The sequence below is a fragment of the Rhinolophus hipposideros genome (assembly GCF_964194185.1).
Source record: "Rhinolophus hipposideros genome assembly, chromosome: 10".
In the NCBI taxonomy this organism is placed as follows: Eukaryota; Metazoa; Chordata; class Mammalia; order Chiroptera; family Rhinolophidae; genus Rhinolophus; species Rhinolophus hipposideros.
The window spans coordinates 82,101,631-82,116,172 of NC_138056.1; positions in this window are offsets into that span (position 1 = coordinate 82,101,631).

Genomic DNA, 14,542 nt, shown 5'->3' on the forward strand with positions numbered 1-14,542 from the left:
CAGATGTGAGTATCTGACCAAATGCTGGACATATGGTGGCTAATCGAAAAAGTTATCTCTCCTTCTCTCAAGCCACACAGCTTCAACCAACCTTTCTTCAGGGAAGAATTCTCCCAGCCTCATTTGGGAATGAGTCAGATCTGGAGTATTTGCAGACTGCCTTTGTCCCTGTCTCGCCCCACACTTCCCCACAGTCCCTAGAACTTTTCCCTCAGGGCTCTTGGGACTAGAATACCCCACTAACTCTGACAGATGACATTTGAGGGGAGAGAAATCTCTGACACTCCAGGCCCTAAGTGACAGCACAAGGATATTCAAAATGATTCTGCTCATACTAGATAAAGGCGACTTGTCAAAAGGGAACAGGTCGTTTTAGCACCAGCTCCTGGGAAGTCTGACAGGTGAACAGTTCTACCCATTCTAGGACCAATTTTGTGACTCTCCTCAAGGGTGAGAAAGATGCCAGGGTCACAGGGAGACAGAATGTGTGGAAACAGGTGAAGTAGCAGGCAGGATCGCCTAAGAGTGAGAATTACTTGGGCAGTGAAATCAAATACCTTGATCCTCTTGAGTGCTCACCCCCACCTCACCCTTTGCATTGACCTCAAACTTCACTCTGAGTGCCTTCTCCACCATGGCCTAAGGATGACCTCTGTTCTCTCTTGCACCCGTCCCCCCCCCCACACACACACAACAGCATCCACATCTGACTCTTAGTGCCCTGCTTTTCTTTCTATCTTGGCCTCAGCCATGGCGATGAGTGCAGGCAAATATAACAACATAATCCTCTTCACACCATTCAGTCCCCAAAGGTCCTTACTCAGAATTCTCCATTTATCTGGTCATTACATCTAATTAAATCCCTCCAACTTAGAGCACTGATGAGTGGCACCACTTTCTCTCACCAATTAGAAGACAGAATGAGATTAAAGAATCCCCACGGCACTTTGTCCTTGTGAGGGTGGTGGCCGAGGAAGAGGCAGGAGAGGAATGCAGAAGACTGTCTTTTTTTTTTAATTTATTGGGGTGACAATTGTTAGTAAATTTACATAGATTTCAGGTATACAATTCTGTATTACATCATCTATAAATCCCACCCATGGTGTGTTCAATACCCAGAGTCAGTTCTCCTTCCATCACCATATATTTGATCCCCCTTACCCTCATCTCCCACCTCCCTCCCCCTTTACCCTCTGGTAACCACTAAACTATTGTCTGTGTCTATGAGTTTTTCTTTCTCATTTGTCTTGTTCTTTTGTTGTTTTTGGTTTATATACCATATATCAGTGAAATCATAGGGTTCTCTGCTTTTCCTGTCTGACTTATTTCGCTTAGCATTATACTCTCAAGATCCATCCATGTTGTCACAAATGTTCCGTTATCATCCTTTCTTACTGCCGAATAGTATTGTACTGTGTATATATACCACAACTTCTTTATCCATTCATCTATCGAAGGACATTTTGGTTGTTTCCATGTCTTGGCCACCGTAAACAAAGCTGCAATGAACATTGGAGCACACGTGTCTTTATGGATAAATGTTTTCATATTTTTTCGGTAGATACCCAGGAGAGGGATTGCTGGGTCATATGGTAATTCTATTCATAATTTTTTGAGGAACCTCCACACTGCCTTCCATAAGGGCTACACCAAGAAGACTGTCTTTTATCTCTGAAGCTAGTGTTGATGTAATGGGGTTCCGGCTCCCCAAAAGTGTACCCTTTGTGCAGCTTATCTAGATGTGGCCATGAATGTACATTAAGTAGTCTCTTATCTCTAATAGAAATTGAAAAGGGAAACCAGGATTGAAGAAGAAGGGAGATAACAAACACATTAATCCAAAGGATTAATTAACATAGTTATTGCAATTAACACAAAATCTGATTGGAGCTTCCTGGTAGCTAAAGCAAAAAAGGAAACATGGCATGTACCATAGCTCTCATCATCTAAAAGAGGGAAGTGCAATTTCCCACTATCTCTTATTTTTCAGGGAATTAAAAAAATGTCCTGGTTCTAAATTCTGAAAGGAACTTCTTGTGTGTGGCTTCATTTAGGAGACATTGGGAAATAGATAATGTTTCAAACAATATTACTTAATACTCATTGTCTTGCATTTGACAGGCAAGGTTCTGAGTGTCCAGGGCTTGGGAATAGTGTTTTCTTCTTTGAAGTGTTACACTGACCACAGAGGGCTCAAACAGTAACCTCAGCTACTGACTCCTACCATGTCTGACTCCCAAACAAGGTCCTTCTGAAAAGGTACCCCTACTCTTTGCCCCCTACAAAAACAGACCTGCCTTCGCTACCATACTTCACTGATGTGTTTGCTCCTAAAAAGAGTCATCAGACAGAAAGAGGGTTTTGAGGAGCACAGGTGGGGCTCCAGGCTCACCCCCTACAGACAATCTCGGCATAATCTTCTGTCTCTTTTCACCACGACATTATTGAACCAGAGCTTGCTTTACTCCCTCTTCTCGTGATGTTCCAGGGTGTTATTTGGGAAGGATATGAGTCGACATTTCTTCCGAGCCCTCTAGTATTCAAACTGGTATCAATTCTGGTATGGTCAACCAGACTCCAATCCAAGTACTGGAAGGCAGTGAAGTATGGAGGCAAAGGGATGAGTGAGGTGTTGTCAGGCTCGCTAACCTTGAGACTCGCTTCCTGCCAAGATGAAATAGGGGAGCTGGGTTTCACTCAAGCACAGCCCCAAGGGGAAGCGCATTTCTGCTAAAGAGATTCCTTGGTGCACAAGATCCTCTGTTTTCATCCCCAGTTCCTTCAAAAGAGACTCCAAAAGAAAGCCTCAGGTTCCAGATCAAGCTCATGCCCTGCAGACCCTACCGCATCCTGAACACTCACAGCCCTTCCTTGGGCTCTCTGCATCCCCAGACCCACTGGAACTGCAGTGTTTTTAAAATACTTCCAGATAAGAGCTCCCCCTTTGCCCTCGACTCAACAAAGTTCCCATTCAAGGATCCTTCTGGATAACTGTGCTTTTATTCTCTTTCCGTGCTCCTGTCTCCAATACTTGGCCAACTTTTGGAGCCTAGATTCCTCCTGCACTTTGGGCTCGTTCCCTGCTCTTATTCCTGTGATCACCAGATAATGCTTCTACAGCTTGAAACCGCCTCCCAGATGTCGATCAAAACTGGAAGCCTAGTGGTTTTTCTCCTTGCTGACCAAACGCAGCTGAGGCAAAGCTCTGTTGTGCCAGAGCAGGTTTCTGACTCCAAATCCAAGCTCTTTTCATGCCATGGTGACTGCCACCAATTCACAAATCATTGAACAAAACAAGATGAAAACTCGGGGAAGAGGAATGTCTATAAAACCCGCCCTTGACTATTGTTATTTCCAGTCAGTGGACTCTCCACTTCCAGCGAAAGCCCGTGAAACTTGTTGTGTCAGTCCCTTGAACACAGTTGTTTCTTCTCATTGTGATTTCAAGAGAGAGTTTGAAAAAGCCTTTGTGGAGAAAGATGAGAAGGGAGCAGCTTCTATTCAGTGTTCTCAAACCAAAGAGCCTGGATTTGGTTATCTGAGGAAACGCTGGTCCTGGCAGCCACTCCTGTGTGTCCTTTGGATTCTCTATGTCTTTGTTAGTAATTTGGAGGTGGAGGTTTATTTTCTGTGTAAGTGTTTCATGAGATTACGTATGTTGAGTGTATGGCATGGTGCACGTCACATGACAGTTTGTCCACAATGATACTCCCTGAAGGTCAGCTTCTTCTCCCCCTGCCCCTTTGCCTTTTGCCCTTCTTTCTTTCACCTGTCCCTGGTGTTTTCCCTCTTTCCATCCTGGAGCTCAAATGTGAGCAAAGCCTGTCTGGCCAGTGCAGTAGAAGCATCATTTCCAAAGGGGGCGCTCTAAGATCAGGAAAAAGGCCTTTGGGGACCTGGAATGTGTGTTTGCGAGGACAGCACACGGGTACCTATTACTGGACATTTAAAAAATGACTTTTATGAAATCTTTGCCTTGATATGCTATCAATTTTTCCAGATGCCTTTTCAATAGCTGTCTACAGAACTGTATGAAATTTCAGTAAGTCCTACAGCTGGGGGGGTGAGGACATGGCAGCTGGAGACAGACATCTCAGGCGCTGATGAGATGAGGTAGCGACATTCTCCTGGTAGTAGGTCCATTCTGGGGGGCTGCCGAGCTGCAAGCCTCCTGAAAGCAGGACTCTAGAGCCCCCAGAATGGGAAGCTGCCTGCAGCTGTGGCCCACTGTCTCCTCTGCCTTCCCTCTAGGTCTGCACTCGCAGGCAGGACACAGATCCAGGCTTAAGGCTTTCGGGTACTGCAAGGTGAGAGGATAGAGGCGGTACCCTCCCTCTGTTAGACCCAGGGCCTTCGGGATGGGGTGAGGAGAGAATGAGGGTCTGAACAGCTTCCTGTAAGCCTTCCTGGACTGGAGATAGGAGAAAGTGGTTAGAGGAGGTTAAGAGACGACACCTTTCCTATATGTAAGAAACGTAAAGTCAGCCGCCTGGGGTGGTGGTGGGGAGAGCCAGTACCTCCACAGCTGACGGCTCTACTAACCCCCTTTATTGCCTTGTCAGTTGTACAGGGCCCCATCAAAAACTACTGAGAGGCTACAGACGCATGAACCAAGCAGGTGTGAGAGCTTCTGGAGTAGGGTGTCACCTAGTTCCTGAGAAAAGGATCTGAGAAAGGTGAACAGTGCCTGGTATGTAGTTGTCACCTAGAAGGGAATGAGTGAGCCCATACTGGTATCTGAAATAAACCAAAAGCTTCCCTTCCTATAGGTCTTTATCTCCCTGCCTGAGAGGACCCCAAGCTTTGAAAGAGAAGCCCCACCAGGCAGCAGCTCAAGGACCTGTCTGATCCGTGGCCCCAGTTCCGGTGGAGGCCTTGGGAGGGTCAGACTGGCCGCACAGCATCCTCAGAAACTGGGAGGAGCCTTCTGCCTCTCTGAGGCCACCAGCACGGGAGCGGCACAGGGAGACCACAAGAAGGAAGGGCCTAAGCATGTGTTACAACAACCTGTGCGTTGCTGTTTAACAGCGCTTGTCATCTTGTCTGCTTTGTCCACCTGCCAAGCCTGTTTCCACCAAGTGCTCGGGTGGGAGGCGGCCCAGTGCGCATCTGCGGCTGATAACAGACGGCCACGCGTGAAGCCCAGGAAGTTAAGAGGCTTTTCTGTGCCGTGGTGGAGAGCCCTCTGGCTGAGGCAGTGTTCTCCAGGGCAGCAGAGATACTGTCAGTTATAAACCTGTCCTTCAAGCCTCGGGCGGATTGCGATGGGCTGGGTCTGCCATTGGCTGTACTCAATATCCAGGGGAAGGCCCTGCACTGGGATGGTGGTGGGCGGGCGGGGGGGAGGGGTACGGGGGAGGGAAGGGGTGCCTCCCAGTCTCTGCTTCTTCCCTTTCCCTCTTACTTCTCTGTAATCTGTCAAGGTGACTTCACCCCGGAGGACAATTGGGTCCTGTCTGCGGTGCTCCTATTTAAGGGGAGTGGTCTTTCCCCCTCTGCCGTCAATCCCCACTCGAATACTTTGACACCCAACTTCAGAGGTTCCCACACGTGCTTGGTTCAAGTATCTTTAGTCTCAGTAGTGTAACTTCTCCTCCTCCTCCTCCTCCTCCTCCGCCTCCTCCGCCTCCTCCGCCTCGTTCTTCTTTTCCTTCTTTCCTTCCTTCCTTCCTTCCTTCCTTCCTTCCTTCCTTCCTTCCTTCCTTCCTTCCTTCCTTCCTTCCTTCCTTCCTTCCTTTCTTCCTTCCTTCCTTCCTTCCTTCCTTCCTTCCTTCCTTCCTTCCTTCCTTCCTTTTTCTCTCTCTTTTTTTTTTTTTTTGTGGTGCCCATAGGACCAACAGAAGTAACAGTTCCATTTTTTAATTAGCCAGGGTCAAAAAACCTTGCAAGTACTAATATCCTAACAACTTAATACCTGTTTGAAAAAAAATATATATATAAACTGAAAGGAAAAAAAATGTTCATTTCACTCTTAAACAAGCAAAATTGCTTACTAATGGATGTGTGCACCTGTTGGGAACTGCACAAGTTCTCAAATCTCGGACACCACCACCTTCACTTTCTGTTCCATGTTGTTTCTTGTGTTGTACACACTTTTTATCACAGCAACCACAGACATTTTACCTTCATTCAGCTATGACACAATTGAAGGAAATTGGGAGATCTAACGTCTAAGTTGTAAGCTTCCTGGAGTTAGTAATTTGATTTGTGTCTCGCAGTTGTTGAGTACGTCCCTGGTTCCCCCTAAAACTTAAAACATCCTGCAGGGCTATGTGAGTTCACTGTGACCCAGGAACCTTGGTGCATGATTTGGGAACTGTGAACTCTATAAATGTATTGCATCTCCTCATGTGGTAGGAAGTGGGGTGGCCTAGAAGTTGGGACATGGGCAAAGAATGGGGAGAGTAAACTTGCTGAGACAAATCTGTGTCTTAACTTTCTCAGGACAAATCTTCATATTATGCCCATTCCATAAAGAGGTGTTTCTGGCCAGCCCGGTGGCTCAGGCGGTTAGAGCTCCATGCTCCTAACTCCGAAGGCCGCCGGTTCGATTCCCACATGGGCCAGTGGGCTCTCAACCACAAGGTTGCCAGTTCAATTCCTCTAGTCGCGTAAGGGATGGTAGGCAGCACCCCCTGCAACTAAGATTAAACACGGCACCTTGAGCTGAGCTGCCACTGAGCTCTCAGTTGGTTGGAGAGCATCCTCTCAACCACAAGGTTGCCAGTTCAACTCCTCAAGTCCCACAAGGGATGGTGGGCAGCGTCCCCTGCAACTAAGAGTGAACACGGCACCTTGAGCTGAGCTGCCACTGAGCTCCCGGATGGCTCAGTTGGTTGGAGCTCATCCTCTCAACCACAAGGATGCTCGTTCGACTCCCGTAAGGGATGGTGGGCTGTGCCTCCGGCAACTAGCAACGGCAACTGGACCTGGAGCTGAGCTGCGCCCTCCACAACTAAGACTGAAAGGACAACAACTTGACTTGGAAAAAAGTCCTGGAAGTACACACTGTTCCCCAATACAGTCCTGTTCCCCTTCCCCAATAAAAAAAAAAAAATCTTAAAAAAAAAAAAGAGGCGTTTCTAGGGGAAATCCTGAGGGTGGGGTCTTTCCTGGGAAGGTTAAAGACCTGTTGTGCTGAGTAGGACAGGGACTGTCCATGCAGTGAGGGCTGAGTCCATAGAGTCCTTCCGGTCACTTCTCCAACTATTCCAAGGCCAGTTATTCCTCTTACCCTCCCTCCTTCCTCGCCTCCTTCTATAAGTGAATATTGTGTTCCTCCTGAGTGAAAACTGATGAAAACACAGTGATGAAAAATAGTACTCAGGAGCCATACTATCCACCATCTACTACCCATGTGACTTTGGGTCACATGTAACTTCTATGCTTCAGGTTCTGCTTCGGTAAAATGGGTTTCATAAAATGATGCACCCTATTGGTTTGTTAGGAGATCCAAATAACCTGATGGGAATTAGAACAATTTCTGCTGTGATGGCACGCAGGCAGCTCAGCAAACAGCTGTGACCAGACAGACCCGGTCTCTGCTTCTACCTGGCTTACAGTCAGGGGGAAAAGGTAAATATCAAACCACTGTTTGACCAAACAATTAATTGATTGCACTTTTGATGTGTGGTATAAGGAAGGGTAATAGCCTATGTATGTAACAGAGATTTAACTTAGATGTGGGGGTGAGTTTCACAGGATTCTTCCCAGAGTAAATAATAATAAGTTGGGATTCAGAAGACATATAGTAGTGAAGTAGGCCAAGAGCCAGTGAGTCTAGGAGATGCGAAAGAATGTTCTAAACAGAAGGAACACCATGACCAAGACCCTGAGACTCCAGCTGGGGCAAGGAACAAGGGTGAGAGGGTTAGGCAGGGGCAAAATCATATAGTTCCTTGGTGGTCCTTGGTGAGGAATCTTAAGTTTTTTCTAAGAATGATGGGAAGCCTTTAAAAAATTTTGAGCAGAGTAGTGATATGACCTTATGTCTTATAAAAGATCACTCTGGCTGTTGGTTGGAGAATGGACACCAGTCGACAAGTGAAAAAAACAAAATACTAATTAGGAGATAGGAAGTGGCCCTGCCTATGGTGGCAGTAGAGCAGAGAACAGACTTGTGAGGCAATTAGGAGGTAGAATAGATATGAGAGATTGTGGAAAGAGAAGAGAAATCAGGCAAATGCCGAGGAGTCTCCCCAGAACACTTGGGTAGAAAGAAGACGAGATGTGATGGCAAGGTAGGGAGCCCTAGAGGAGGGAAAGTATCCATAAAAGACTTTGGGGAGTGTACAAAGAAGCCAGGTGACCCAGTTCTCCAAAACCACTCTCTGCAAATTCTCCTTAGATAATTGAAGTAAAACCCGATTTCTGTGTTTCCCTTCTAAAATATCCAGATAAGTCTCTCAGGTTTTCACTTTAGTTTGTATAAAGGCCACAGTGTTAGGAATGGAGGGTGAAAACCTCCATTGTGGCAAAGAACCCACTGTGGCTTTAAAGCTTTTAAGTGAACATAAGACATATGTGGAGTAATTAAAAACAGTTTATCCTTATGCTGTCCATGAACAGGCCGGTCCAGATTTGCTGTGAGTTCCTTTCTCCCTTTCTATGTAGCCGTCTTTCTTTCTTATAATCAAGAAAAAAAAATGTTTTTGATATTAATTAAGTTATATGGTAATTTCCTCCCCCTAATTAAAGTGGAAACTTTTCACAGGACATTTTGAAGTGCAGCTCTGTGGATATAGGAAACTTTTCATCCTCCGCCAGAGCTCTGTAGTGTCTTTTCATATTGTTCACTTCAGTCAGAATGAATAATGAAGGGAAGAACATTTAACTTTTTCCAGCTATCACACAGTCAAGTCAGCCTGGATGGGACGTGGGGGAGCCTGCTGGAGCCCCAGCCTCAGGCAGTGTGGGGGACTTGCTGCAACAACTCAGGTGCATCTGGGAAGGGTCCAGTGAGTGGCAAAGCTGGGAATAAAGGAGAGAGAAATAGGAACAAGAGGGGTTCTGGGAGCCACATTTCTTAGGACGATTGGGATAGTGGCAGCACCCTGCTCCTGGGGAATTACTTAGCTCCATCGATGTCTTTTGCAATGAGTTTTATTTTTTTTTTTTGCAATGAGTTTTAATATCTTCATTGAAAGGGTTAGTGGTTGGACTATGGGTTCTTGTGTTCTAATTTCCAGGGCACAGTTCCTGTGCTTTGTTCGGCCCGGATGACCCCTCGAGATTTCCAGAGATGGAACAGTGACCAATGACAATGGACAGAGACGAGGGAGAGAAAAAGGTGAGGAAATGAAGCATAGGTAGCAGCAGAAAGAATTAGGAAAGTTGGGGGAAATCAGTTCATCATCCTGAAAAATCTCATTTGGCCATGGAGATATTTTTGACTTTTCAAATCCTGCTGGTTCCTCCGATTTACTCTTTCTCTCCCTCCAAGTTATCCTCTTTCAAGCCCTTCTGCATACCCTGGAGGTGGGAAAAGAAAAGGAATATTGTCCCCTTCCAGCCTAGAAACCAATTTATCATGAAAATACCCTAGGGAGGAAGCAGAGGCCACTGGATTTTATCTGCAAATTCTACTGTTAGTGTTTTCCCTGTAGGTATTGACAGTTAGTGAAACACAGATCACAGACCAAACCAGAAACAGGCCCTGTGCGGCCACCTCCTCCTCACCAAGATGCCACCAGCCCAGAGTGTCAGACACTTTAATTGGATTATTGCTGTTTCTCCAGCTGTCTCAAGGTGTCTCCCAAATAGTTCCAAAGCAACCGACAAAAGCAAATGGAAGAAGCATGTGAGGGAGGCAGAGAACTGCAGGTTCCTTTCCACGGGGCCTTTGTCAGTGGCTGTCCATCTCTAGTCTTAGACCAAGGAGGCAGGAGCAGGTCCCCAGCAGGAAGCCTCAGCTTTCTTCTAAGCCTACAAATCCATGAGGAAGTGGAGCTTTGCATGCAGGAAATGGGTGCTGAAACTGGGGAGGGACAGGAAGGGTAGAGTATTGTAGCAGAGTTGGGAAGGTAGTAGGGTTTTTCCTGATGTCTTGTAGCTTAATTCAACAAGTTTAACTCAACTCTATACTCTGGTACAGTGACTTCTCCTGGATGCCAGGAATCAGGCTAGGTGGTAGAAGACAGAGTCCCAGAATGCCAGAGGTCTCCAGCCTAATGGGAAGTAGCCATATACACATGCAGGTAGGAAGTGGTTGTGTTGCATAAATGTATGTGAACATACAAATGCCCTGTGGACAATTTCAGCAAAGTTCCAACAGGGCAGGGCACGAACAACACAATGGCTCTTCCCGAGGGTCCTGGGTCAAACACCATCCCATCCCTATCCCTGGCCATGCTGACTTTCGTTAGAGGGTTATTATAATAATCCAATAAAATACCCAAATGCCAAGGAAATTTTCAGGAAAACAGTGATGAGAGCAAGAGAGGGATGTGGTTAATTCGGGAAGCCTTCCTGAAAGATGTAGCCTTGTGTGGAGATCTTATAGGTGGTAGTGAAATGATTTGGCAGAGAGTAAAAGGGAGAGGCAATCCAGCGAGAAGACTCATCAAATCTGGGATAGCAAGTGTGACAAGGGGGAGGGCATGGTATGTGGGGTGGAGAGAAAGGTGAGTAATTTGCAATAGGACTTGAAGTTAGAGATGCCAGTCAATGGGTCTATGCATTCTGGGTAATGAAGGATCATAGAGTGATCTCTAAATAATGGGCCACCAAGACCATTCTCCAGAGCTCTTCCTCCTCCATCTCCACCCAGAGTGCAGGCAGCCTCCCCTTATTTTGTTTCCTTGGGGCATGGCCTCGCCAATGGATGAGAGGATACCCTCAACTGGTGGATCCAGCAGTCACTGCAACCCCCTCAGGTCAGCAAGGGCAGGAAAGGTGTTCTGACCAGCACAAGTAGCCCTGCTGAGCTGAGTAATGGAGATTATATACGAGGTCTGACAATTAAGTTCGTGAACTCATTGCACCGATGTTGCTAACCATTTTTGATATCAGAGGGATTATACATTATGAATTTGTACAAACTGGACAAACAGTTCACCAAGTTTACTATTTGAAAGTGCTGAAAAGGCTGTGTGAAAAAGTTAGACAAAAATGAACTGAACTTTTTGCCAACAATTCATGGCTCTTGTGTCACAACAATGTAGCAGTTCACACAGCACTGTCTGTGAGGGAGTTTTTATCTATTTATATTTATTTATTTATTATTAGTTTCAGGTATACAAAACAATGTAATAGACATTTATCATTTATATCCCTCACTCAGTGATAACCCTCCTCCCTCCATTTATTACCCCTCTGACATCACACACAGCCATTACATTTCCACTGTCTCTATTCCTAATGCTGTACTCCGCTTCTTGTAACTATACTATAGTTACAACTATATATATATATATATATATATATATATATATATATATATAATATAAACTTGTAGTTGACATTCATTATTATTCAGCTTCAGCTTCAGGTGTGCAGTGCAGTGATCAGGCATCTACATCATCCCTGAAGTGGTCTCCCTAATGAGACAAGTGTCCATCGGATACCCTACAAAATCTTTACAACATATTGATTCCATTCCCCAAATTAACTTTCATAACCCCATGGCCATCTTGTGGTTACCAACTGTACTTTCTGTTCCCCTCACCTTCCCCTTTATCCCCCTCCCCCAATCTGGCAACCCTCAGTTTTTCCTTTATGTCTCTGAGACTGTTTCTGATTAGTTCATTCATTTATTCTTTTCTTTAGATTCTACATATAAGTGAGATCATATGTTATTTGTCTTTCTCTGTCTGACTCATTTCACTTAGCATATTGTTCTCTAGGTACATCCATATTATTGCAAATGGTAAGATTTCTTTCTTTATGGCTGCGTAATATTCCATTGTATAAATGTACCACAGTTTCTTAATCCAGTCGTCTACCAATGGGCATTTCGATTGTTTTCATGTCTTGGCTATTGTGTATAGTGCTGCAATAAACATAGGAGTGCATATATTTTTTCGAATTAGAGTTTTGGATTTCTCCAGATAGATACCTAGGAATGGAATTTCTGAGTCATAAGGTAGTTCCATTTTGTGAGGGAGTTTTTAGCCAGTAAACAAATAAGTGTATTGGAACACCCTCCCTACTCACCTGATCTGGCACCAATGACTTATTTACCCGAAGATAAAGGAAATATTGAAAGGAAGACATTTTAATGACATTCAGGACATCAAAGGTAATACAACGACAGCTCTGATGGCCATTCCAGAAAAAGAGTTCTCAAATTGCTTAGAGGGATGGGCTAGGCGCTGATATCAGTGCATAGCTTCCCAAGGGGAGTACTTCAAAGGTGACCGTAGTGATATTCAACAATGAGGTATGTAGTACTTTTTCTGGGATGAGTTCACGAACTTAATTGTCAGACCTCACATGTCTATTGATTCTGCAAGACAGTTAGGCCCCAGAGCTCTGAATTAACCTGTGCTCCCTATACAGTATTTTGGCAATGAATCTGTACTGGCCAGCTGGGAGCCAGGATTGAGATTTGGATGTGGCCTAAATACCTGGGAAATCCCTCTGCAGCATGAATTCATGGGAGAGTACTTTCTTGACGAAGGCAGCAAATTCCACCTGGATGAAGGGCTAGGTAAGAAAGTTAGCTTAACAACTATTTTGTGATTTACTGTTTTTTAAAAAGCTGTCCGCATACAATTTAACATTCACAGAAACCCTAAGAAGAACTCGAGGGTAGATAATATTATACTCATTTTACAGATGAGGGAACTGAATGAAGCTCAGAGAGGTTAAGTAATTTCCCCCAAATCCCACAGATCTTAATTGCAGAGCAAAGACTCGATCCATGGTCTTTGGAGGCTAAATAAAATGTTTTTCTACCACAGACCCAGTTCTGATGAATACCAGTTTCTTTCCATCAGGATGAGGGAGAGTTTGTGAATACTAGGAGCCAATACCTGATTCTTGTTGCAGGCCTTCCTAAGGGCTGGGTCTTTAGTGCTGATGAAAGCCAGATTCCAGCCTCTAGCCATAGGAGACACCTGCAGGCGTTCCAGCCAACTCAGAGACATAGAAAGAAAACCCAAGCATTCTTAACCTTTAAAAAGATCTTAGCCTGTGGACAGATAAATTAACTCCAGGGCTCTGGGGAGATTAAACCTTATTTTATGGTTTGCTTGTTAAAAAATCATAACTCCAAATCTCACCAGAGATTGCAATTAAGATAGCACAGGGCTAAAGCTATATGAGAAGTATTATTTACTCCTGGATCCCTGCAAAGTCCAAAATGACAATGGGCTTTTCCATTTCGTAACCTGCAGTTGATCTGAAACCACCTGCCTTTGTATCTAAAATGCTTCTCCTCTCCCAGTGTAGCTGCCACCACAGCTCTGTTATCTTTTGTGGTTGCCCAAAGTAACCATAAAAACCCAAGTTAAAACAAAGTTTCCAGGGTGTTAATGTTCAAGAGACACCAAGAATACTTTTTACCATCTGCTCCTCTATGTTCTCACCTGAGGGGCCATGTGCGAGCCCCAAATAGCTCTCTGATTTCTAGCAAAGCCCAAGGAAACACCAGGTCACTCCAGTGCAGACTGATCTCACTAAAATGTGTCCAGGAGAGAACCACATGAGGTTTCTCAACATTTGCTGTTATGGATCTCACATAAAAGACACACAGATGTTCTCTCCTGAAGTTCTATGAAAAGTTAGTTACTGTGTTCATGCAAAGGCATCACCAAGAACTGCTTAGATTACTCTTTGTGAGATCTTCCCGCCCGCCCCCACCCCCCATCTTCTGTACGTGTAGAAGAGATACATAAGGAACAAGAGCTTTCTCTTCCATCTTAGGTAGTATAGTGCAGTGAGGGTCTTTCTCCAATTTCTTTTCCATCTTAAGACTCACCTGAGATTAATATTCAGATTTCAGATGCCAGGCAAGAGTTACTTAACCAGGTGATTCTTAGAATCAGTAAATTTGGAGTCTCTGGTGCAGAGGACATAACACTGAATAGAAGAAAGTTAGAACTGGATTTTAGACTAATCTTTACCACTTACTGACTGTTCGATCTTCATCTAATTGCAGTGTCTTGCTGGTTGTTAAATTACTCCTTGTAAAAGAAGGGGCCACTATGATTAAATGTGTCAACCATATTCAATTGCTTTGAAAGCATCAATCCTATAAAGTAGCCCCAACTTCACACAGCTAGTCAGAGGTAGGGCCAAGGTTCAACCTGAGGTCTGCTGGATTCAGGAGCCCAGACTTCTAAGCATTGTGCTATGCCTCCTCTCTAGATAGGCACTCTCAGCTCCATTCTCCTATGACTTTCTGCCAGGCAAAGAAAAGCCCTCACACATTATATGAGAAGTCAACCTTCCATTCCAACTTGTTCCCTCTCTGTCCACTGGGTTAATCCCCTAGCCCCTGAATTACAACAAAAACTGGACCAGTCCTGAATTTTTTTCCTGTTCTCTGGTGATTATCGGGGGCTGATTTGGCCAAACTTCTAAGTCTGTTGCCTAGCAA